At 41.9% G+C, this 23,579-nt stretch overlaps 3 pseudogenes across 2 annotated transcripts; 1 reads left to right on the top strand and 2 right to left on the bottom strand.

Moving 5' to 3' along the window:
- Nucleotides 1-291: 291 nt before the first annotated feature.
- LOC117094195 lies at nt 292-1,933 on the bottom strand (annotated as a pseudogene).
- Nucleotides 1,934-7,913: 5,980 nt separating this feature from the next.
- Nucleotides 7,914-8,912, top strand: LOC117095380 (annotated as a pseudogene). Its single transcript, XR_004441946.1, has one exon. The product of XR_004441946.1 is annotated as a 40S ribosomal protein SA-like (transcript).
- Nucleotides 8,913-11,576: 2,664 nt separating this feature from the next.
- Nucleotides 11,577-13,172, bottom strand: LOC117095379 (annotated as a pseudogene). The gene has a single exon (XR_004441945.1). The product of XR_004441945.1 is annotated as a heterogeneous nuclear ribonucleoprotein A1-like (transcript).
- Nucleotides 13,173-23,579: the final 10,407 nt, after the last annotated feature.

Genomic DNA, 23,579 nt, shown 5'->3' with positions numbered 1-23,579 from the left:
CTCTCAGTATTTTATCCTAAGAGCCTAAGAAATTTTTACAATTTCTAGGCTTGACATCTTTTAAGGCCAAATAATGTAGCCTCATTTATTTTTACTTTTATTTTTTTATTTTTTTGGAGGGAGGTATTCATATATTTGACATTTGAAAATCACTTTTCTTAACAACTATGACAGTGGTTTCTAGACTTTGTCCTTAAGCACAAGCCATTCTTCCTACATGACATGACCCGTAACACAAAAACTGAAAGCTCCACAGAATAGTGAGATTTTGCTGTCTTCTGATGGATAATATCAAAGTTGAAGGCTAAAAGACCCTTTGGTGGTACAGCTTGGGAAGATTCTCTTTCCTTAAGATCTTCAATATAGGCTTTCATACGTTCTTGTTTCTTTCAAGACGGAGCCTCACTCTGTCACCTGGACTGGAGTGTGGAGGCACAATCTCGACTCCCTACAATCTTTGCCTTCTGGGTTCAAGTGATTCTCCTGCCTCAGCCTCCAGAGTAGCTGGGATTACAGGCGCGTGCCATCATGCCCCACTAATTTTTGTATTTTTAGTAGAGACGGGGTCTCACCATGTTGGCCAAGCTGGTCTCGAACTCCTGACCTCAAACGATCCGCCCACCTTGGCTTCCCAAAGTGCTGGGATTACAGGCATTAACCACCGCACCCACCCTCATAAATTCTTTATCAAGGCTCACGCTTGTATTTCTAACACTTTGGGAGGCCGAGGTGGGCGGATCCCTTGAGTCCAGGAGTTCGAGACTAGCCTGGCCAACATGGCAAAACCCTGTCTCTACTAAAAATACAAAAATTAGCTGGGTGTAGTGGTGCACACCTCTGGTCCCAACTACTCAGGAGACTGAGGTGGAAGAATCACTTGAACTCAGAAGGTGGAGGTTGCAGTGAGCTGAGATCGTGCCACTGCACTCAAGCCTTGGTGACAGAGGAAGACTCTGTCAAAAAAAAAAGGTGGGGGGGGGGATTGTTTGTAAGGCTCACACATTTTAAAGGTGTGGAGGAGTCACAAAGGGCAGTTGAAAGCTCCACTAAGTGGTCACCATTGACGACTAACAAAGCGCACTTCTTCAGGTTAAGCAAGGGGTAAGGAAGGTAGGTCAACTTGCTTTTATACAGGAGAAAGCCCTGCAGCTCTCCCAGCCTGCCTGTCTTGTGGTGGGTCGGTCAGGTTATTGTTGCTGATATCCAACCACTGCAAATGGACATCCTCAGGACACAGATTGGGACACTGGAAAACTTGTTTGCTGAGATACCTACAAATGCAACTAGCTTCCAATTACTTAATTCAAAAGGCAGCTCTGTGAATTCTAGATTTCCAGAACAATCCAGTCCCTCTGGATTTCACAGTCTCCCAGCTCTGGAGGAATGCTCTTCAGATAGTTGAAACTCACGTTGAGTTATTTCAAGTTCTTCAAACAACTGATTTTAGCTGGAAAATGTGAGATTTGTTTCTTTGGCAGATCCTGAATTCTCATCGCTTGAAACAGCTCAATATATGTAGGAGTGATTTGAATCGGGGTGTCGCATACATGCCATTCTCTCAGGTGCGTTTGCTCCTTCAACAAATCTGGCAGCTCCATCCAGTGCTCCCCAGAAAGTCCAAACACAAATGCACTGCTCCTTTTGCCTCTGTCCTTGGGAAGTGAACTCTGCCTTGTGAGAGCCTTCCTTTCTATCTTTTCCAGAAGCCACATGCTGTGAATGTCTATGAAGCCATTCTCCCAGCCAGTACTCAGCCTGGGAGATGACTTTCCTCCTGCACTTGGCCTCGAGGGGCCACTCCTCCTTTGTCTTTTCCGATGCATTCTTCTCAAGACTTTCTGCCTCCTTCTTCTGCCAAACTTGTGCTTCTTGACACAATTTTCCCACAAGGCTCTGACAACAGAATGTCAAATATGACCACTTTGTGTCCCATTTTGGGAGCATGAAATTACCTGTGGGGAATGCGGATCTTTTCGGTGGGTTCTGGTCCTTGGGTGAGATGGGTTTTTTTGTGGCTGAAAGGCTAGCACCCTGGAGTTCTAGGCTGTCCTCAGCCCAACCAATACCAACATCACCAGACTGAGGGCCTCGGTTCCCTTCTCTCTTCTTTCTTTTTTAGAGACAGGATCTTGCTCTGTCACCTAGGCTGGAGTACAGTGGTGCGATCATAGCTCACTGCAGTCTCAAACTCCTGGCCTCAAGTGATCCTCCTGCCTTGGCCTCGCAAAACACTGGGAATTACGGGTGTAAGCCACTGCACCTGGCCACTCAATTTTTAAAGAAAGAATTTATTTTAAATCCTGTATCTATGCAATATCCAAACAATTCATCAAATCAATGAAAATGTTAGGCAATTCAGTTGTTTGATGCAACATTGGCACAAAGTGAGTCTCCAACTCCTGCCTTCAAGCGATCCTCCCACCTTGGCCCCCCAAAGCACTGGGATTATAGGTGTGAACCACTGTTCCTAGCTCTTTTTGTTTTCCTTAGGAAAAAACAAACAAAACAAACAAAAAAGGTTTGGTTTTATAACTACCAAATTGGAAAATTGGCTTGGCCTCTAGGCCAGACAGGTGTTATAATACTTCTACTGAGTTTAGTGTACTATTCAGTCACAGGTAGAGATCCTGGGGAATGCTGAACCCCCTTAGCCTCCCCTCCAAACAAACCAATGCTTTGTCCTATTGGTGTCTCACATTTTACTTCCATATATGCTGTAAACCTCATACTCTATTATTACTTTTGTTTAAACAATCATCTTTTTTATTTTGGGTTTTCTTTGCTTTTATTATTATTTTAAATGGACACATAGTAACTGTACACATTTATGAGGTTCAGTGTGATATTTAGATACATGTATACAATGTATAATGACCACGTAATTAGCGTATCCATCACTTCAAATATCTATCATTTCTTTGTTTTGGGAACATTCAAAATCTGCTCTTGTAACTATTGGAAAATATACAATAAATCATTGTTAATGATAGACTCCCTGTAGTGTTATAGAACACCAGGAATTATTCCTCCTACCTAGTTGTAATTTTACTTCTGTCAACCAACTTTTGCCTATCTTCCCCTCCCCACCTACTCATCTCTGCCTCTAGTAACCACTATTCTACTTTCTACCTCTAAGAGATCAACTTTGTAGCTTCCACATATGACGAAGAACACACAGTATTTATCTTTCTGTGTCTGGATTATTTCACTTAACCTAACGTCCTCCAAGTTCATTCAGGTTGCTGTGAATAACAGAATTCTTTAACTTGTTATGGTAGTATTCCGTTGTGCATATATACCATGCTTTCTTTCTTCTTTCTTTCTTTTTTTTTTTTTTTTTTTTTTTTTTTGAGACAGAGTTTTGCTCTTGTTGCCCAGGCTGGAGTGCAGTGGTCCGATCTCGGCTCACCAAAGACTTCGCCTCCCAGATTCAAGTGATTCTCCTGCCTCAGGCTCCGAGCAGCTGGGATTACAGTCATCCACCATCACGCGTGGCTAATTTTTTATATTTTTAGTAGAGATGGGGTTTCACCATGTTGGCCAGGCTGCTCTCGAACTCCTGACCTCAGGTGATCCACCTGCCTCAGCCTCCCAAAGTGCTAGGATTACAGGCATGAGCCACCGCCCCTGGCCCTATACCATGCTTTATTTATTTTTATTTTTATATGAGACGGAGTCTCACCCTGTCACCAGGCTGGAGTGCCATGGCCCAATCTCGGCCCACTGCAACCTTCACCTCCCAGGTTCAAGTGATTCTCCTGCTTCAGCCTCCTGAGTAGCTGGGATTACAGGCGCCTGCCACCATGGCTGGCTAATTCTGCATTTTTAGTAGAGATGGGGTTTCTCCGTGTTGGTCAGGCTGATCTCGAACTCCTGACCTCAGGTGATCTGCCCGCCTCAGCCTCCCAAAGTGCTGGGATTACAGGCGTGAGCCACTGCGCCCCGCCTGTACCATGCTTTCTTTATCCATTCATCTGTTGATGGGTATCTAGGTGGATTCCATGTCTTAACCATTGTGAATACTGTTGTAGTAAAACATGGGAGTGCAGATACCTCTCTGACATATCAATGTCCTTTCCTTTGGATATATACCTAGATGTGGGATTGCTGGATCATATGGATCATATATGGTAGTTCTATTTTTAGGGATTTTTGTTTTGTTTTGTTTTTGTTTTTGAGACGGCGTCTCGCTCTGTTGCCCAGGCTGGAGTGCAGTGGCGCGATCTTGGTGCACCGCACCCTCTGCCTCCCGGGTTCAAGCTATTCTCCTGCCTCAGCCTCCTGGGTAGCTGGAATCACAGGCATCCACCACCACGCCTGGCTAATTTTTTGTATTTTTAGTAGAGATGGGATTTCACCATTTTGACCAGGCTGGTCTGGAACTCCTGACCTCAAGTGATCCACCTGCCTTGGCCTCTCAAACTTCTGAGATTACAGGCATGAACCACTGTGCCTGGCCTATTGTTAGTTTTTTGAGGAACCTACATAATATTTCCCATAATGACTGCTAATTTATATGGCTACCAACAGGGCATAAGAGTTCTCCTTTCTCGCCGGGCGCGGTGGCTCACACCTGTAATCACAGAACTTTGGGAGGCCAAGGCGGGTGGATCACGAGGTCAGAAGATCGAGACCATCTTGGCTAATACAGTGAAACCCCGTCTCTACTAAAAATACCAAAAAAATTAGCCGGGCGTTGTGGTGGGCGCCTGTAGTCCCAGCTACTCGGGACGCTGAGGCAGGAGAATGGCGTGAACCCAGGAGGTGGAGCTTGCAGTGAGCTGAGATCACACCACTGCACTCCAGCCTGGGCGACAGAGCGAGACTTCGTCTGAAAAAAAAAAAAAAGGTGAGGTGTCCTTTCTCCACCTCCTTACAAGCATTTGTCAGGTATTTTTTTGTTTTTGTGTTTTTGTTTTTAATAGCCTTTCCAACTGGGGTGAGAGAACTTACTTTGGTTTTGATTTGCATTTCTCTGATGATTAGTAATGTTGAACATTTTTTCATATACCTGTGGGCCATTTGTATATCTTCTTGTATGAGATATATCAATTCAACTCATTTGCCTATTTTAAAATTTTTGTTGTTGTTGTTGTTGTTGTTGCTGTTAAGTTGTTTGAGTTCCTTGTATATTCTGGCTATTAATCCCTGGTTGGATAAATAGCTTGCAAATATTTTCTGCCATTCTGTAAGTTGTCTCTTCACTCTGTTCATTGTTTTCTTTGCTGTGCAGAAGCTTTTTCATTTGATAGAATTCCATTTGTCTGTTTTGGCCTTTATTGCCTATACTTACGAGGATTTTTCCATAAAACTCTTTGAGCAGACCAATGTCCTGAAACATTTCTCCTATCTTTATAGTTTTTGGTCTTACATTTAAATCTTTTTTTTTTGAAACGGAGTTCCACTCTTGTTGCCCAGGCTGGATTGCAGTTGCAATGGCGTGATCTCGGCTCGCTGCAACCTCTGCCTCCTGAGTTTGAGCAATTCTCCTGACTCAGCCTCCTGAGTTGCTGGCATTACAGGCGCCCACCACCATGCCCAGCTAATTTTTTTGTATTTTTAGTACAGACAGGGTTTCACCATGTTGGTCAGGCTGGTCTTGAACTCCTGTCCTCAAGTGATCCACCTGCCTCGGCCTCCCAAAGTTCTGGGATTACAAGCATGAGCCACTGCGCCCAGCCTACATTTAAATCTTTAATCCATTTTGAGGTTTGTTTGTTTGGGTTTTTTTGAGATGGAGTTTCGTTATTTTTGCCCAGGCTGGAGTGCAATGGCATGGTCTTGGCTCACTGCAACCTCTGCCTCCTGGATTCAAGTAATTCTCCTGCCTCAGCCTCCTGAGTAGCTGGGATTCCAGGCAGGTGCCACATGCCTGGCTAATTTTGTATTTTTAGTAGAGATGGGGTTTCTCCATGTTGGTGAGGCTGGTCTTGAACTCCTGACTTCAGGTGATCCACCCACCTCGGCCTCCCAAAGTGCTGGGATTATAGGCGTGAGCCACAGTGCCTGGCATTTTTTTTTTTAATATAGTGAGAGACAGGGGTCTAGTTTTATTTTTTCACATACAAATACTCAGTTTTCCAGTACCATTTATTGAAAAGACTGCCCCTTCCGCAATAAATGTTCTTGGCATCTTTGTTGAAAATAAGCTAACTGCAAATATGTGGATTTATTTTTGGGCTCTCTATTCTGTCCCATTCATCTGTGTGTCTGTTTTTGTGCCAGTGCCATGCTGTTTTGTTACTATAGCTCTGTAATATAATTTGAAGTCCAGTAGTGTGATGCCTTCAATTTTGTTCTTTTTGCTCACGATTGCTTTGGCCATTCAGGGCTTTTTGTGGTTCCATAGAAATTTTAAGATTGTTGTTTTTCTATTTCTGTGAAGAGTGTCATTAATATTTTGATAGGGATAGTATTAAATCTGCAGATCACTTTTAGTAGTATGGTCATTTTCACAATATTCTTCCAAGTATATTGGAGACATGAATATGGGATATCTTTCCATTTTTGAGTGTGTCCTTTTCAATTTATTTCATCAGTGTTTTATAGTTTTCCTGTAGTTTATAGAGAAAGATCTTTAGCTTTCACCTTCTTTATTAAATTTATTCCTATGAATTTTTTGGTAGCTATTATAAATTAGATTGCTTTCTTGATTCCTTCTTCTGCTTGCTCATTGTTGATGTATAAAAGTGCTACTGATTTTTGTATGCTGATTTTGTATCCTGCAACGTTACTACATTTTTTTTTATCAATTCTAAGAGTTTTTGGTGGAACTTTTAGGGTTTTCTATACATAAGACCATGTCATTTGCAACAGGGACAATTTGACTTTGACATTCTCCTTCCCAACTTGGATGCCCTTCATTTCTGATTGCTCTGGCTAGGCAATTATCTTCTTTTTTTCTTTTCTTTCTTTCTTTCTTTTTTTTTTTTTTTTGAGATGGAATCTCACTCCGTTGCTCAAGCTGGAGTGCAATGGCACAATCTCGGCTCACTGCAAGCTCCACCTCCCGGGTTCAAGTGATTCTCCTGCCTCAGCCTCCTGAGTAGCTGGGACTACGGGTGAGTGCCACCAGGCCCAGCTAATTTTTTGTATTTTTAGCACAGACGTGGTTTCACCGTGTTAGCCAGGATGGTCTCGAACTCCTGACCTCATGATCCATCTGCCTCAGCCTCCCAGAGTGCTGGGATTACAGGTGTGAGCCACTGTGCCCAGCTTATCTTTTTTAAATATTGAAATAATAAGATAAAAATTGTATATATTTACTTACATAGTTACCATTTTCAATGCTCTTTATTCCTTTAGGTAGATTTGTATTTCCAATGTTCTTTCTGCCTAAAAGATTTCCTTTAGTATTTTCTGTAATGTGGATATGCTGGTGAGTCCTTTCAGCTTTTTAATATCTAAAAAAGGTCTCTATTTTGTCTTCTTCTTTTTTTTTTTTTTCGAGACGGAGTCTTGCTCTGTCACCCAAGCTGGAGTGCAGTGGTCGGATCTCAGCTCACTGCAAGCTCCGCCTCCCGGGTTTACCCCGTTCTCCTGCCTCAGCCTCCCGAGTAGCTGGGACTACAGGCGCCCACCACCTCGCCTGGCTAGTTTTTTGTATTTTTAGTAGAGACGGGGTTTCACTGTGTTAGCCAAGATGGTCTCGATCTCCTGACCTCGTGATCCGCCCGTCTCGGCCTCCCAAAGTGTTGAGATTACAGGCTTGAGCCACCGCGCCCAGCCTTTTGGCTTCATTTTTAAGATATATTTATTTATTTAGAGATGGGGTCTAACTATGTTGCCCAGGCTGAACTCAAATTCCTGGGCTCAAGTGATCCTCCTATGTCAGCCTCCTGGATAGCTGGGACTACAGGCATGCACCACCATGCCTGGCTTAAAAGATGTCTTAATATACAATTTTAGGCTTTTCCGCGCTACCTACAGAGGGGTCCATACGGCGTTATTTTGGATTCCCATCCTAACTTAAAGTGAAACTTCCACAATGTCCGGAGCCCTTGATGTCCTGCAAATGAAGGAGGAGGATGTCCTTAAGTTCCTTGTAGCAGGAACCCACTTAGGTGGCACCAATCTTGACTTCCAGATGGAACAATACATCTATAAAAGGAAAAGTGATGGCATCTACATCATAAATCTGAAGAGGACCTGGGAGAAGCTTCTGCTGGCAGCTCGTGCCATTGTTGCCATTGAAAACCCTGCTGATGTCAGTGTCATATCTTCCAGGAATACTGGCCAGAGGGCCGTGCTGAAGTTTGCTGCTGCCACTGGAGCCACTCCAATTGCTGGCCGCTTCACTCCTGGAACCTTCACTAACCAGATCCAGGCAGCGTTCCGGGAGCCACGGCTTCTTGTGGTTACTGACCCCAGGGCTGACCACCAGCCTCTCATGGAGGCATCTTATGTTAACCTACCTACCATTGCTCTGTGTAACACAGATTCTCCTCTGCACTATGTGGACATTGCCATTCCACGCAACAACAAGGGAGCTCACTCAGTGGGTCTGATGTGGTGGATGCTGGCTGGCTCAGGAAGTTCTGCACATGCGTGGCACCATTTCCTGTGAACACCTGTGGGAGGGCATGGCTGAGCTCTACTTCTACAGAGATCCTGAAGAGATTGAAAAAGAAGAGCAGGCTGCTGCTGAAAAGGCAGTGACCAAGGAGGAATTTCAGGGTGAACAGACTGTGCCAGCTCCTGAGTTCTCCACTACTCAGCATGAGGGTGCAGACTGGTCTGAAGGTGGCAGGTGCCCTCTGTGCCTATTCAGCAGCTCCCTACTGAAGACTGGAGTGCTCAGCCTGCCACGGGAGACTGGTGTGCAGCTCCCACTGCTCAGGCCACTAAATGGGTAGGAGCAACCACTGACTGGTCTTAAGCTGTTCTTGCATGGGCTCTTAAGTAACATGGAAAAATGGTTGATGGAAAATAAACATCAGTTTCTAAAAAAAAAAAAAATTTAGGTGGACAGCTTTTTCTTTTTAAGTACTTTAAAGATGTTGTTCCACTATTTTCTTTTGTTTACTTTGTCTCTAGCAAGAAATGTTCTGTCATCATTATCTTCATTCTTCTGTACATATCATATCTTCTTTCTCCTCTGGCTGCTTTTTCCTTTTTCTTTTTTTCTTTTTTTTTGAGATGGAGTCTCACTCTGTCACCCAGGCTGGAGTGCAGTGGCGCGATCTCGGCTCACTGCAATCTCCGCCTCCCGGGTTCAAGCAATTCTTGTGCCTCAGCCTCCCGAGTAACTGGGATTACAGGCGCCCACCATCACACCCAGCTAATTTTTGCATTTTCGGTAAAGACAGGGTTTCACCCTGTTGGTCAGGTTGATCTTGAACTCCTTACCTCGGTTCATCTGCCCACCTCAGCCTCCCAAAGTGCTAGGATTACAGGTGTGAGCCACCGCACCCAGCCCTCTGGCTGCTTTTAATATTTTTTATTTATAATTTATTTTAAGTGACTGGATTATGGTGTAGTTTTCTTCACATTTCTTGTGCTTGTGGTTTGTTAAGCTTCTTGGATCTGTTGGTTTATAGCTTTTATCAAATTTGTAAATGTTATGGCTTTTATTTCTTTCAAGATTTTTTTTCCGTCACCCCTTTTCTTCAGGACTCCAACAACATATATGTTAGGCCAGTTGATGTTGTCCCACAGTTTACTGATGATCTGTTTCTTTTTTCTTATACCCCAGACTTATATTTTGAGTTTCATTTTGCATGGCTTATATTCATGTTTTAAAGTTCACTCATGTTTTTCTGCAATGTCTAACCTGTTATTGATCCTATCCAGTGTATTTTTAATCTCAGTCATTGTCATTTTTATCTCCAAAAGTTCAATTTGTATCTTTTTCATATTTCCTGTGTCTTTACTTAACATATTCAATCATGCCTCTAGATCAGAGTTTCTCAACCTCAGCACTTCTGACAATTTGGGCTAGATAATTTTTTGTCGTGGGGGGCTGTTCCTGTGCATGAAGAATGTTTAGCAACATTCCTGGATTCTACCTATATTATGCCAGTGGCACCACTACCCCCAAATTGTGACAATCAAACTGTCTCCAGACATTGCCAAATGTCACCAGGGATGGGGAATCATGCTTCTACTGAAAACTATTACTCTAGATTTTCAGATATAAGGAATACATTTATAATTGCTGTTTTAATGTCCTTGTCTACTTTTTTTTTTTTTTGACACAGGGTCTTACCCGTGATAGAGTGTAGTAATGCGATCTTAGCTCGCTGCAGCCTCGCTGAACCTCCTCAGGCTCAGGTGATTCTCTCACCTCAGGGACTACAGGCATGTGCCATCACACTTGGCTAATTTTTGCATTTTTTGTAGAGACGGGGTTTCACCGTGTTGCCCAGGCTGGTCTCAAGCTCCTGGGCTCAAGGGATCTGTCCGTATTATCCTCCCAAAGTACTAGAGTTACAGGTGTGAGCCACCACGTCCAGCCCTTGTCTACTAATGTAATGCTATCATCTATGTCCATTTTATGCAGTTTTGATTGATTTTTTCTCCTTATAATTTTCCTGCTTCTTTGCATGCCTTAGAGTTGTCTTTTTTTAAATTAAATGTCAGACATTATAAATTTTACTTTGTTGGGTGTTGGATATTTTTATATACCTGTAAACATCCTTGAGCTTTGTTCTGAGACGCAACTAAGTTAACCTGGAAAAAGTTTGATCCTTTCGGTTCTTGCTTGTAAGCCTCATTAGGTGAGATCAGAGTAACATTTAATCTAGGGCTAACTTTCCCCCACTACGGAGGCAACAGCCTTCCGAGTACTCTACCCTAATACCTCATGAATTACGAGGTTTTCAAGTCTGGGTGGGGGAATTGGCACTATTCCTGGCCCCACACGAGCTTCTTATGTTCTTCTTTAGTTCTTTCCACGTGTTGTTTTTTCCTGTGCATGTGCTGATAAGCAGTCAGCTGAGTACGTGAGGGAGAACCTCTGGACATTTTGGTGATTCTGTCTTTCTCTGAGACCCTTTCTCCTCTCCGGTACTTTGTTCTGCAAGCTCCAACAGCTTTAGTCTTTTTGATCTTCCCCAGCTTCATCTCTTCAACTCTCAGCTCTTCTCCTTAAGTCTGGGAGGTCGCTGCATCTTGCCTGGGTTCCCCTTAACTTCTGGTGCACTGCAGCCTGGAAATTCTCCTCAGGCACTAAGCCCGGACCATCACTTGACTAGCTTCTCATTTCTCAGGGATCACTCTTCTTCACTGTGTCATGTCCAGTGCCTTAAAAACCATTGTTTCATAGATTTTGTCTTATTTTTTCAGTGATTTCAGGCCAAAAAGTAAATCTGGTCTCTGTGACTCCATCTGGGCTGGAAACAAATCTGTACCACACTTAAGTTTTTAATTTACCTGGAATTTATATGACTGTTAAATCTTCTGAGTTATTAAATTTCTGAGAATAACTGTGCTTTACTCTCACTCTGGATTGAAAAGTTTGAATGGAAATAAAATTTTACTCTTAAAATAACTTTCACTCTAAACTTTGAAGGTATATTTTCTGTTTTTGAGCATCCAATGTTGATAGGAAATCTGATGTTTGTTTGATTCTTGCTCCTTTTTTTCCAAGAGAATTAAATTGTTTATTGATTACACATGATAATGGATGATACACAAGCTTCATTCCCATCTATAATTTTATCTGGTACCATTAATCAATTTAGATATATTGCATAGGATGTGCCAACAATTATTTTTATAACCAATAATTCCATGATTTTGCTTGGGTAATCTCTTTTAATGGTGAACTTCAGGTCACAAGAGTAACTATCAGTTCAACTACACCAAGGTTTCTGAAGACAATGGCTTCTCCACCCAAGCAGGTTGTATATAAATTCCAAATAGAACCTGGCATCACCCTGAAGGGATTCTAACTTCACACTGTTGGGGGAAATTTACCAAGATGGCTTCAGAGTAGACTAACTTTAAACAGCACATTAAAAAAAAAAAAAAAGTCATTTATTCAGCGTCATGATCAGACTATTACATTTAGCAGTCAACAGCATGGGTGCAAAAAAAATACAGTCCTCGAGTTTTTTGCCCATACACATGAGTATTTGTCTAAAACATGTCTTCTTTGTAGCAGCTAGGCCCTTCCACCACTGTGCTTAACTGAGTTCACAAATCTGTTGTAACCTGTGGCTTCCCCGTCACTTCTCTGGCTCTCTTCTCCTGCTAAGCTTTGTGTCCTAATTAAAATCTTCTGCCACTGCCATAGTTACTGCTGCTGCTGGAACCGCCATAGCCACCTTGGCTTCGTGGTTTGGCAGAGTATTGGCCTCCACTGCCACAGGGGCCAGAGCTTCTGTCTCCAAAGTTTCCTCCCTTCATGGGTCCAAAATTTGGAGACTGTTGTAATTGCCAAAATCACTGTAGCTTCCACTACCTCCAAAATTGCTTCCATCATCACCAAATGCATTATAGTCATCCCCACTGCCACCATATCCACCACCACCACGGCTGCCACCAAAGCCACCATGACGACTAAAGTTTCCTCCACGACTGAAGTTGCCATTCCCACCGAAACCACCTCCGCGACCACCACCAAAGTTTCTAGAACCACTTCAACCTCTGTGGCTGGATGAAGCACTAGCCATCTCTTGCTTTGACAGGGCTTTCCTAGCTTCACAGTTGTGGCCATTCACAGGATGGTATTTCTGAATGGCAGTCTTACCCACGGAGTCATGGTTGTCAAAGGTTACAGAGGCAAAGCCCCTTTTCTTGCCACTGCCTCAGTCAGTCATGATTTCAGTCACTTCATTTTTTCCGCACTGTTCAGAATAATCTCTTCAGTGATGTTCTTCAGTGTCTTCTTTAATGCCACCAACGAATATCTTCTTCATAGTTAAGTGGGCACCTGGTCTTTGAGAATCTCCTCTTGAGACGGCTCTCTTGGTCTCCACAACTCTTCCATCCACCTTATGTGGTCCTGCATTCGTGGCTGCATCCACCTCCTCCACAGTGGCATACGTGACAAACCCACAGCCCCTGGAGCGCTTGGTGTTTGGATCTCTCGTTACCACACAGTCCCTGAGCGGTCCCTGTTGCTCAAAATGGCTCCTCAGGCTCTCATTGGTTGTTTCAAAGCTCAACCCTCCAATGAAGAGCTTCCTTAGGTGTTCGGGCTCTTTAGGAGACTCTGACTTAGACATGACGCCAAGGAGAAGAGAGACTTTAACGATGCTTCTTCAGAGGCGTCTGTGATTCTTGCTCCTTTGTAAGTAACTTTTTCTCTTTCTACAGGATTTTAGAATCATCTCTTATTTATAATGCTCTGAAATTTCAGTGATCTATCTAGGTAGAGGTTTTTAAAAAATAGTATCTGTGATATTATGAGTTTGACAGTCTAATTTTAATTTTATAACCTATTATAAAATAAACATGTTTATTAAGATAAAAGTATTTGTCCATGCCACCTAAAATCCATATCACCAGTGTTATGTTTATCACCTTTTGGGAAACTTTGGATTAAAGAATAGCATTAAGAAAAATTATAATAAATTATCAGGGAAAATTCCGAATGGGTGATGACTGGGTATCGTTTCAGTGGGGGTTGTATAAGAGATCCTTTGGAATTATCTGACTATATGGAGAATTGTAGTTTTCATCACAGACTGATGGTTATATGCAACTCTGTAAGTTGTTGAAAACTTATAGTAATGCAAGACCAGGGGCAGTGGCTTACATCTGTAATCCCAGCCCTTTGGGAGGCCGAGGCGGGTGGATCACTTGAGGCCAGGAGTTCAAGATCAGCCTGGCTAACATGGTAAAACCCTGTCTCTACTAAAAATGCAAAAATTAGCCAGGCATGGTGGTACATGCTTTTAATCCCAGCTACTCGAGAGGCTGAGGCATGAGAATTGCTTGAACCCAGGAGGCGGAGGTTGCAGTGAGCCGATATGGCACCACTGCATTCCTGCCTGGACAACAGAGCAAGACTCTGTCTTAAAAAAAAAAAAAAAAACTTTATAGTAATGCAAATGAGTCTTGTCCATAGACATGGGAATAAGCTGTGTCCAGTGAAGATGAAAGTGATGACCAATCTGTGGAAAAGATGATTCCAAGCATTATTCTATTTCTTGTAAATATTGATCAGTTTTTTCTATTGACAAATTCATTTTGGCATTCCTGGTTGCCTCTATATGTGTTTGTTCTTTTAATCCCCTTTGAACTGGTTTTAATGTATTGGTGTTTTCGTCACTAATTCGTGTGTTAAATAAAATCTTTGACTTTTTAAATTTTATTTTATTTTTGAGACAAAGTCTCACTCTGTCATCCAAGCTGGAGTGCAGTGGTGGGATCTTGGCTCACTGCAACATCTGCCTCCCAGGTTCAAGTGATTCTTCTGCCTCAGCCTCCCAAGTAGCTGAGACTACAGTTGCAACCCCACGCCTGGCTAATTTTTGTATTTTTAGTAGAGACAAGGTTTCACCAGGTTGGCCAGGCTGGTCTCAAACTCCTGACCTTAAGTGATCCACCCCCTCAGCCTCCCAAAGTGTTGGGATTATAGGCGTGAGCCACCGCACCTGGTCAGATCTTTAACTTTTAAAAATATTTGTATGACAGTCACACTTTTGCCTTATTTAAAAAAAAAAAATTTATTAGTAGCATATATTAATTATAATGTATATCATTATTATAATGTTGAGAGGATTTGGAGAACAGACTGGCCTTTGGAACAGAGTACATTTTAGGTAAGTCCTGGTTTCTTACCAAATCCTCTATGACAAGTCTACCTGGTCACCTATTTCTATAAATAAAGTTGTGTTGGCACACAGCCAGACTCATTCATTACATATTTTCTCTGTTCTACAAAAACAAAACTGAGAGTTGCAACAAAGACCTTAGGACCCACAGGCCAGGGAGCAGAAGCTCCCTCTACCCCTGTAGAACATTGGAACCAAAACGTGACAAAAGGATTTTTGAGTCCCTACTGCCTCCTGTTTGGTAACAGTTGTTAATGGAACGAAGTCTGAGTGCTGCTAGAGAATGCACTGTTCCTTGGGACTGCAACAAGCAGTGATGTAATGATACTATGGCATGATTTTCCTGAAGTAGCTAAAAAGAGAGCAACATTCTCCTGGAGTCTCTGATGTTTCCCTTGTGATTTTGCAGATGACTGTGCCTTTATCTCCTCCACCATACTGAAACTCTACCACCTGTGTCGTGTTAAGTGAGTCCTTTAATTGCTCTGGGCTCAGTTTCCTCATACATAACATGAGGTTATTGGATGACTTCCCAGGTCTCTTCTGTCCTTACGAGTTCATGTCAGTTTCATATACTTTTTGTTTCTTAATTTTGTTCTCACTTATCAAACATTTATTTTATATCTATTATGTTCCAGGCATTTTACCAGTCACTAGAGAGACAGCAGTGAATAATGCGACATGGACTCTGGCCTTACATTAATAAAAATGACAGCAAGCACATTATCAGCAATATCTGATATCACACTATATTATAGGTTCTGAAACACTTTCACAGGCATTTTTATACTTGGCCTTCAGTACAGTGCTGTTAACTGGTTAGGCCAGGTATTATTATTTGCATTTTACATAGGAAGAAACTCAAACACAGAAACATTAAATTGGCCAAGGTTATATGGTACTGATATTACCAACTAAGATTTAGAAATTTTGATCCTGATTATTTACAAAAAAGTTTGTTTACTGGAACATTTCAGGCCAGGAGTGGTAGCTCACGTCTGTAATCCCAGCACTTTGGGAGGCCGAGGCGGGCGGATCACGAGGTCAGGAGATCGAGACCATCCTGGCTAACATGGTGAAACCCCGACTCTACTAAAAATACAAAAAATTAGCCGGGCGTAGTGGCAGGTGCCTGTCCTCCCAGCTGCTCGGGAGGCTGAGGCAGGAGAATGCTGTGAACCCGGGAGGCGAAGCTTGCAGTGAGCCTACATCACGCCACTGCACTCCAGCCTGGGCGACAGAGTGAGACTCTGTCTCAAAAAAAAACCACCAAAAACCAAAAAAGGAACATTTCAAACATACTAAAAAAATAATAGTACAATCAATCCCATGTACTCATACCCCCAATTTAAAAAAAAAAAATTTTTTTTGAGACCAGGTCTCATTCTGTCACCCAGGCTGGGGTACAGTGGAATGATCCCACAACTCACTGCAGCCTTGACCTCCTGGGCTTAGCTGATCCTCCCACCCCAGCCTCCCAAGTAGCCAGGAACACAGGCATGCACCACCATGCCCAACTAATTTTTGTATTTTTTGTAGAGATGGGATTTTTGCCATGTTGCCCAGGTTGGTCTCGAACTCTTGGATTCAAGGGATCTGCCCATCTCAGCCTCTGAAAGTGCTAGGATTATAGGCGTGAGCCTCTGCCCCCAATCCCAAATTAGCAATGATCAATATTTTGACTATTTTTTTTTCATCTTCCCCCTTTTTTCTTTGTAGAAGTTTTTTGTTTTTGTTTTGTTTGGGGTTGTTTGTTTGTTTGAGAGAAGGTCTTTCTCTGTCACTCAGGCTGGAATATAGTGGCTTGAACACAACTCACTGCAGTCTCAACCTCCAGGGCTCAAGCAATCTTCCCACCTCAGCCTCCTCAGTAGCTTGAACTGACTAACGTGTGCCCCCACACCTGGTTAATTTTTAAATTTTTTGTGGAGACAGTGTCCCACTATGTTGCTCAGGCTGGTCTTGAACTTTAGGACTCAAGCGATCCTCCTGCCTCAGCGTTCCTAAGTGCTGGGATTACAGGCAAGAGCCATTGCCCTTGGCCTGTAGATGTATTTTAAGTAAATGCCAAAGATCATGTCATTTCACCCCTTTATCCTCAATGTAAATCTTTAAAAAGTAAGGGCATTTTCCTAACACCACCACAATGCCACTTTCACCCTTAATAACATCAAAAATAATTGTTTTGTCTCATTTAAATCTAATTCTTGAAGTCTTGATGTTCATTTGGGTGGAATAAAGTTTAAAATCATTTTGCTATTTGGTCACACACTGACTAGCCAAGCATCATATACATTTGTTTCACAACAGTTTATTGGTTCCTAGATCATCTCTCCTTTCCTAAAAGACTTATTTTATGTCAGGGAATATTATATGTTACCTCCCCTTTTTCCTTAGTGCCTTAGTCTATTTGTGCTGCTATAACAGAACACCTGAGACTGGGGAACTTATAATAAACAGGTATATATTGTTCACAGTTCTGGAGGCTGAGAAGTCTGAGATCAAGGTGCCAGCAGTTTTGGCATCTGTTTAGGGTCCAGTCTCTGCCTCCATGATGGTGCCTTGAACTCTGCATCCTCCAGAGGAGGGGGAACCCTGTTCCTCACATAGCAGAAGAGCAGAAGAGAGAGAGCCCACTCCTGCAAGCTCTTTTTTTATAGCAGCATTAATCCACACACAAGGGTAGAGCCCTCATGACTGAAATGCCTTCCATTCAGCCCCCACCTCTCAACACTGTTGCAATGAGGATTAAGCTTCCAGTACATAAATTTGAGGGGAACAAAAACATTCAAACCGTAGTATTTGGTTATAGATTTTTTTTAGATAGAAACACGGCCACAGGAAATAAAAACTGTACGTGCCAACCTTCCTCGCAGCTAGATATGGCTTCTGAGTAAATTCTAGTTCATGAGATGTTAACTGAATTGTTGAGTTTCTGGGAAGTGTTTGTAAGAGTAAACGGCATGTTTTCTTTGCCCTTTCTCCTTCCTGCTCATTAGAATAGAGAAACAGTACCTGGACCTGAAGCATCTTGACCTATGAGGCTGTGTACTAAGAAAAATAGGTAAGACATTAAGAGAGAAGCACTCAATGAGGATGCTAAGGCATAAAAATAATACAGTGCACTTTGGAGACTCAGGGGAAACGGTGGTAGGGGGTGAGAAATAAAAGACTACACGTTGGGTACAGTGTACACCGCTTGGGTGATGGGTGCACCAAAATCTCAGAAATCACCATTAAGAACTTATCTATGTAGCCAAATGCCACCCATTCCCCCAAAACCTACTGAAATAAAAAATAATTTTTTAAAAATCATAGATGACACAAGCAAATGGGAAAAAAGAGGGAGAGAAAAACACTCAGATCCCTGATGATGCATGGAGTCACCTTATCAGTTTAGAAGTAAACTTTTTTCTGCACTTCAAGCCAGTGTTCTCTATTTTGGTTTCTGATTGCTTTCAAACCTGTAGCCAAACAAACCCTAACTTATACACATTACTGTACACTTCTTTCCCCATCACTCAATTATGGTAGAACTAGACACAGAGAAAGCTGGATTTGCTCTAAGCTAAGGCCTCCTCATCTAACATAACTGTTAACTGAGATGTATTCCATTAAACTTAATTTTTTTTTGTTTTTGGGTTTTGTTTTAGAGACAGGGTCTTGCTCTGTCACTCAGGCTGGAGTGCAGTGGGGCTATCACAGCTCACTTTACTCTGAAACTCCCGGGCTGCAGTGATCCTCCCACCTCAGCTTCCTGAGTAGCTGGGACTACAGGTGCACACCACCATATCACCCTAATTTTTAAAGAAACTTTTTTTTTTTTTGGTGGAGATAGGATCTCACTACATAGTCCAAGCTGGTCGCGAACTCCTGGCCTCAAGTGATTCTCTTGTGATTTGCTGGGATTACAGACGTGAGCCACAGCACCCAGCCAAACTTATTGTTTTAAAATGAAAAATGTTCAACTTTCAAAGTTCCTTTCCCTTGGGTCTGTCCTTGCTATATAATCGACATCTCTTCCGCCTTCTTAATTGATTGGCTACTCAAATATAGCAGTTTCTTGGTTCTTAAAAGTAGTGTCCTGGCCAGGTGCTGTAGTTCATGCCTGTAATTCTAGCACTTTAGAAGGCTGAGGCTGATCACTTGAGCCCAGGAGTTTGAGACCAGCCTGGGCAACATGGCAAAACTCCGACTCTAAAAAAAATTACAAAAATTAGCTGGGCATGGTGGTACGTGCCTGTAGTCCCAGCTACTTGGGAGGCTGAGGTGGGATGATCACTGGGGCCTGGGGAGGTTAAGGCTGCAGTGAGCTGTGATCACGCCACTGTACTCCAGCTTGAGTGACAGGATGAGAACTTGTCTCAAAAAAAAAAAGTAATGTTTTGTTCATACGGTTTGCAAAAAAGGATTTAGAGAAGGCTAGAAAAGACCTGAAATGTTGAATGAGCAACAATCACTGAATGCTGGAAAAAGCCCAGCCTTGTTACCTTCTCTGATCTTTGAAAATACATTAGCAATTGCAGAGCTAGTGCTGGTGAGCTACAGTGAGCTGTCACAATTGATGTAGTCACTATTAGAAGATCACAGTATATGCACAGAAGTTCAAATATTGTTAACAGGTCTACATTTAAAAGGTTTCTTATGTAATTTTACAGCTGATAAACCAACCCCTGATGACACAGTGAAATAGGACCAGGATATTAAAGCATTTAAACATAGGTTTTTAATTTATTAACCAAACATCAGGACAATTCCTCAGTCTCTTTTCATATTTAAAAAAAGGAAAATAAAAAAATACTTGCAGTAACAAAGAAAAGCATTAAGGTTTCTTTCAAAGATGCAGGCTGATTTCCAATATTCCAAACCTTTGAATTACATAATGAAATGGGTGCTAATAAAAAAGAAAGTACACCTGACAGATCGAATATTTTTTCTATGATTAATAATTCTCTATTAAAGCAATCTATTAAATTTTATTTTAAAGAGATGTGAGTGATCGAGTTATTAGATCAGCACCCTCAATTTTAGGCCAAATGAGAAACTCCTATAGATTTTGTAATTCCGAACATCTCGTGAGCTGCTGTTCATCTGCTCATGAGATGTTTAAAGAATTGCAATGCACTAAGTTGTACACGTAAAAGCAAGATGTGAATTAAAACACTGGCCAGACATCGTAGCTCATGCCTGTAATCCTAGTACTTTGGGAGGCCAAGGCGGGTGGATCACTTGAGGTCAGGAGTTGGAGATCAGCCTGGCCAACATGATGAAACCCCGCCTCTACTAAAAATACAAAAATTAGCCTGATGTGGTGGTATGCACCTGTAATCTCAGCTACTCAGGAGGCTAAGGCATGAGAACTGCTTGAACCTGGGAGGTGAGGTTGCAGTGAGCCAAGATCAAGCCACTGCACTCTAACCTGGGTGATGGAGTGAGACTCTGTCTCAAAAATAATAATAATAATAATAAAATAAAAATAAAGAACAAAAAAAAAACCTCTGTAAATCTTATACTTTCAAGACATTTATGGAAATTAATTCCTAATAAAGAAGCCATAGGGGATATGTAAAATTCTTCTTTATATCTCAGTCTTTGAGGAAATACTTTAAATTTCAGCCACCATAGATGTGAAAAATAACTCTCAGATGCCTATTCTTTGCACTTTGTTAGATGCTCCCTTTATGTATTCATATATGTTTTATTGCAGATTGTATTTTCCCAAAGTGGCTGAAATAGTATCTCCTATTCCAAGTGCTCTTTTTATAATGTGACCTTAACATTTGTCTTATGGAGAAGTGGAGTTTATGTCTTTTCTCCTTAAACTTGGGCAAACACTTGTGACTGTCTCAATAAAAGAGTACTGGAGTGTGATGCTATGTAAATTTTGAGGCTAGATCACAAAAATGCCATGTTTCATGTTGCTGTCTTGGGACACTCAATACAGGAATTCAACTGTATGCTGTAAGGAAGCCCACACTCACTCATGCAGAGACCACATGGTAGGTGTCCTGGTTAAAAACCAGCATCCTTCTTGATGTGGTGACTCACGCCTGTAATCCCAGCACTTTGGGAGGCCAAGGAGGGCAGATGACCTGAGGGCAGGAGTTTGAGACCAGCCTGGCTAACATGGTGAAACCTCATTTCTACTAAAAACGCAAAATTAGCTGGGCATGGTGACACATACCTGTAACCCCAACTATTCGGGAGGCTGAGGCAGGAGATTTGCTTGAACCTGGGAGGCAGAGGTTGCAGTGAGCTGAGATCGTGCCATTGTACTCTAGCTTGGGCAACAAGAGCGAAATTCCACCTAAAAAAAGAAAGAAAAGCCGGCATCCTCTGCCAGATAAGTGAGTGAAGTCATATCCAGGTGATTCCAGCCCCCAGTCGTTGAGTTACCCACAGCCTTTGACTCTTCCTGACTGAGGCTTCAGATACAGTGGAGTGAAGAATATCATCCATACCCACTGTACCCAATCTGAATTCCTGACCCAGAGAATCTGTGAGCATAATAAAGTGGTCATTTTATGCCACTAAGTTTTAGGGTAATTTGTTACACAACAATGGTAACTGGAACATATATGTTACCTACAAGCCATATTAATGACAATACTTTCAATTTCTTATAAATTTCCCCTGGATAAAACCATACAATAAGCCTCATGTATTTTTGAAGTAGTCTTCAAATGTGAAAGAAGAATAATAGCAAATGACTCTAAAGGGAAGTTACAATTCATATATTAATAGAATCACATGCCTTTTCACTGGCCGGAATTAAGACCTTTTGCCTTTCAGAATTAGGCTTTTCCTCAAAATCCATGTCCTCAAACAAATTAGTCCCACTTAATTTTTTCTTCTAATTGCTATCTTTCTGAGTAGTCTCTTTCTTGAGTTTTAGGTCCTTGACTGTCAGTCTGCTGCGCTCTTTTTTTTGGTTTTTGTTTTTGTTTTCATTTTTGTTTTTGAGATGGAGTGTTGCTCTGTTGCCCAGGCTGGAGTGCAGTGGCATGACCTTGGCTCACTGAAGCCTCTGCCTCCCAGGTTCAAGCAATTTTCCCACCTCAGCTTTCTGATGAGCTGGGATTACAGGGGCACACCACCACACCTGGCTAATTTTTGTATTTTTAGTAGACAGGGTTTCACCATGTTGGCCAGGCTGGTCTTGAACTCCTGACCTCAGGTGATCCGCCCGCCTAGACTTCCCAAAGTGCTGGGATTACAGGCATGAGCCACCGCACCCAGCCGAGGTTTTCTGCTCAGACATTCCACTTTTCTCTCAAACTTAGTTGATCTCAAACCAAACCCATGTCTTCTTTGAAAATCTGAGAATAGTATAAATGGAAGTGGCTGAAGTCCCTGCCTTTTACCCTTCTGGAGGAGGACAGCAATCTTTGGGAACTAATTCAGGAAGGGACTCTGCATCTTCAGAGCTGCTTCTCTTCCTCTTGCCTGTTCTGACTTCAGGACCTGGACCTACCTCAATTGCCTTTGCTGCTTGTTCTTTTGTTTCAAATTCCACAAACACAAATCCCTTTGGATCTCTAGTAGACTTATAATGTGGTATACTTATATAAACAACATTGCCACATTTCCCAAAGACTCTTTCAATCCAGCTGTGATTAACATTTTTGGGAAGTAACTCCTATGATAAATTAAAAGCAATATTAAATAGTTTTTCACAATCCTTATATTTTCAGAATGTCAATAAATTTTTAAGTTAAAAAAAAAGAAAATCTGAATCTTCTGAGAGAGTAACAAAGCAAATGATGCAAAATGTTAAAACCTGGCGAATCTGTTAAAAGATAAACAGGAATGTTTCTTTGTAAGATTCTAGCAACTTTTCTGTAAGCTTCTAATGATATTTCAAAATAAGGAGCATGTTAAAATAGAAAAGAAAAGGGATGAGGACTGGAAACAAGAACTGAATTTACTACACAGTTCTCTAATTCTGGTAGCAATGTCTGTTGTTACTGGTGCTTAAATACTTCAGAGTAATCCTTCATTCCAGATTTCCTCAGCTCTTCTGATTAATCAATATTAATTTGTCTTTCTTTTTTTGCTATCTGTAGTTAATATTTCTATTTCTCTCTTCCCAATATCCAGTACCCCTTCTTATGCTAAAAGTGTCAAGATTTTCCTTTGGACAGCCATTCTTCTCTAGTTTTAGATCTTACATAAGGGTGGGATTCAAGAATGAAAATGTAACCCAGGTACAGCATCTTGCAGATGGTCAACAAAGAAGCAGCAAGTTCCTTTAATAAAGTTTAAGTAGTTAAGAAAAAATCCTAACTGATCTTGCTGGTTTTGCTGTCTTTTACATTTTGCTTTTTAAAAAACGTGCTTATTAAGACTATATATATGTGTGTGTACACACACAGAGGGAGACAGGGAGAAGGAGAGAGTGCAGGGTGAGTTTACTATAGAAAAATTACATTTTCAGGCCGGGCGCGGTGGCTCAAGCCTGTAATCCTAGCACTTTGGGAGGCCGAGACGGGCGGATCACGAGGTCAGGAGATCGAGACCATCCTGACTAACACGGTGAAACCCCGTCTCTACTAAAAACTACAAAAAACTAGCCGGGCGAGGTGGCGGCGCCTGTAGTCCCAGCTACTCGGGAGGCTGAGGCAGGAGAATGGCGTGAACCCGGGAGGCGGAGCTTGCAGTGAGCTGAGATCCGGCCACAGCACTCCAGCCTGGGTGACAGCGCGAGACTCCGTCTCAAAAAAAAAAAAAAAAAAAAAAAAAAAAAGAAAAATTACATTTTCTGCAAAAAGAGTTGATTCTCTTTCTGTTTTTTTAGTTCTCACCTTGGCTCAATATATAATTCCTCAAGTCAAAATATTATACTTAGGTAGG

The sequence above is a fragment of the Trachypithecus francoisi genome, unplaced genomic scaffold (genome assembly GCF_009764315.1).
Source record: "Trachypithecus francoisi isolate TF-2019V2 unplaced genomic scaffold, Tfra_2.0 Lachesis_group13, whole genome shotgun sequence".
In the NCBI taxonomy this organism is placed as follows: domain Eukaryota; kingdom Metazoa; phylum Chordata; class Mammalia; order Primates; family Cercopithecidae; genus Trachypithecus; species Trachypithecus francoisi.
The sequence above is the reverse complement of the archived record's forward strand: the minus strand, read 5'-3'. Positions and strand labels throughout refer to the sequence as shown.